Consider the following 3257-nt stretch of genomic DNA (forward strand, 5'->3'; position numbering starts at 1 on the left):
AAAAAAAAAAAAAAGAAGATACATAAGAATAGAATGGCACTTTGGACAGAAAAACAGCGCTATAGAAGTCACAAATATGGGGCAAGGAAAATGAGGATGGGTGTGTACATAAAAAATGAGCCCTAGTGTGTACAAAATAAATTGAAAGACCTCACTCTTTACACAGTACAACTAGAGGCTTCCCGGAGCCTTTGTACATAAAGACCATGTACCTTTTGGGTGGAGTTGGAAAATATTCTTCTTCGCAAAGTATCCCAAGAATGGAAGAAAAAGTATCCAATGTACTCAGCCCTACTGTGAAACTAATTTATAGCTTTCATAGGAAAGCTAGAACCCAATTTAGCCCAGGAACATGGTGGGGGGGAGGGAGGGTAAAGTGGGTGGAGGGTGATTGGTGGGATCCTGCCTAGGGTTCATCCTCTAAGGGTACATGTGAATCTCTCTAAATGTAGAATATAAATGTCTTAACACAGTAACTAAGAAAAAGGCATGAAGGCTATGTTAACCAGTTGGATGAAAGTACTTCAAATTGTTTACAGAAACAGCACACTGTAGTCCATGATAGTATTAATGTACACTGTTATGATTTAATAAAACAAACAAAAAGACTATGTACTTTTAGTGGTAAAAGAATAAGTTATAATTTAAGTATGAAAAGCGTGCTTTATTTCTTCTTCCCTTTCAATTACTAATGATCCTACTAATCACGTATTTAGTAGCACATCTCCATCTTATGGATATTAGTAAAGAAATTAGTTTCCATTACAAGAAAAATGTGTATATGTATCTATGTTCATCCTATATTTAGTATTTTAGTTTAATTTTCTAAATAAATTTTGTGGCCGATACGGAGAAATGCAAGTGCTTTATTTTATTTTATATTTTTGCAGTTTTGGCCGGGGCTGGGCTCGAACCCGCCACCCCTGCTATGTGGGGCCGGCATCCTACTCCTGGAGCCACAGGTGCCGCCCACAAGTGCTTTATTTTTGGAGTGCTTTTAGATCAGCACACATCCAGGACAAACACGACTAGAAGCGACCGAATTCGCTGCCTTTGTCACGTGTGCATTGTCAGTTTCAACATTTTACCATGTTTGAATCAGTATATGATGTTTGCTGTATGATATTGGCCTGTTTTAGGACTTTCTCCTATATTGAGGAAGTTCTCTTCTAAAACCCAGTGTGCTCAGTGTTCTTATCATTACTGTAAGTCGAGTTGTTGTCAAAGGCTTTTTCTGTCTTTGTTATATGATTATTTATTTATTTTATTATTATTATTTTTTTTATGATTATCTCTTTCAACGAGATAAATTCCCTTAGTATATTTTCTAAAGCTAAATTATCCTACCGTTTCTGGCTTACATCCAGCTGGGTCACACTGTTTTATACACAACTCTGGTGCACTGTTGGCCAGAGTATAAATGAATATAATCATTTTAAAAAATAGTATGCCGATTTTTTTTCTGTTTTGTTTGTTTAAAATTTTGCCTAGTTATGTTCTAAGTCTAAGCAATCCAATCTGGATCTATCAAAGAGGACTTTTCAGTCAGGTCCATAAAGAATCACATACAATATTTTATTACAGGTGATTGTATATCTCCGTGTGTAGTTTTAGGGAATTAAATAGACTTTCCTGTGTATTTCTATGAAATGGCTAAGAAAAATGTAGTGGGTATGTGTACTGTGGGACGTCCGGCAGTTAAAAACAACTTAATAGATTTATGTAAACACGGAGGGTTCTTAAAAATAACACCAAGTGGGGTGGTGCCTGTGGCTTAAAGGAGTAAGGCACCAGCCCCATAAGCTGGAGGTGGTGGGTTCAAACCCAGCCCTGGCCAAAAACTGAAACAACAACAACAAAACAAAACCAGCACCAAGTGCAGAAAGTAATAAGCATTCGAAATCTTTATCTCAACATTCTTTATGTAAACTTAGAATACGTATACAAGGCATGATACAAGGATATATAAATATACACACATTTCTATCCACACAAAGACACAAATACAAAAAGCCTTGGGGATTTTCTGGCTTTGCTAATCACGCATCCTGCTGCCCACCTGGGGTGGCTTGCCCCCGCACCCATCCACACTCTAGTCAGTCCCCAACTCAGGGCCCAGCTCTACGGAGAACTTTCCAAAATCACTCCAGACCACACCGATCTCTCCCACATTCTGGATTCCTGTGGCATATCTATACATTTTCCACTCAATGTCAGAGGTGAATCAAGGCAAAGAAACAGTATGAGCTGTAAGCAGATATTTTTGACCTCTTTCTCCCTCTTTCTAATGCAATGTTAGGGTCAGTGACTAGCTGTGTCTGCCCCTCATGGAGAGCTGGGAACACCTGCTAGTTGGTTCCTGAGAAAATATTTTTTATCTTCATCCCAAGTCACCGTCAAAACCAGCCTCTCCTTGTCAGGAAGAGAGGCTCTCGCTATTATTTTTTTTTGTTTCCCACACTTTTTCATTCCCCCTTTTCTCAGCTTTCTGTTTCTTGAGAGAAGACCTCAACAGAGACGCGGTCTTTCTGATTTCTTTTGCCTTTTTTCTCTCCCTCCCCCTTCACTTGACCACAGGTGAGATTGAAGACAGAGAAAGGCAAGGCTTCCTAGTTGCGCTCACTCACCGGCTTTAATGATCCTGGGTCCTTGGAAAAGTGCCTGCAAGTTCCTAACCGGCTCTTGTGGTTGTGTGAAACTCGTTTTTCTCTGGTCTGTGGACACATTTATTTTTATTAGTCTGTAGTCACTGTTGCTTTTTTTATTACTCTCTTGGGGCGTAGATTTGAATGGGCAATAAGGAATTGTGCAATTACGCAGGGATTCCACAACCTCTCTTAATTGGAATTCTTTGAGATTCCTGTTCTTCTCCTTTTTCTCCTCGTGTGTTGTCAGGGACCTTTGGGAAGGGAAATATCTTAGGTCTAAGATAGGTCTAAGATAGGAAATATCTTAGGTCTAAGATATCTTAGGTCCTTAAAGTCCTTAGTGGTGTAAAAATACCCCTAGTGACCCTATGGAGAGACTTTCCTTTGCAAACCTGGTCTCCAGACAACCACAAATAAGAGAACAGCGTCAGTGGACAACAGGCAGAGAACTGGTGGATGGTTGGGAATTTTCCATCTGTTTGAAAGGGAGACCCGGGGCTGCGCCTGTGGCTCAAAGGAGTAGGGCACTGGCCCCATATGCCAGAGGTGGTGAGTTCAAACCCAGCCCCTGCCAAAAACTGCAAACAACAACAACAACAACAACAACAA

The sequence above is a fragment of the Otolemur garnettii genome, unplaced genomic scaffold (assembly GCF_000181295.1).
Source record: "Otolemur garnettii isolate 467f Iridium unplaced genomic scaffold, OtoGar3 scaffold00086, whole genome shotgun sequence".
NCBI lineage: Eukaryota > Metazoa > Chordata > Mammalia > Primates > Galagidae > Otolemur > Otolemur garnettii.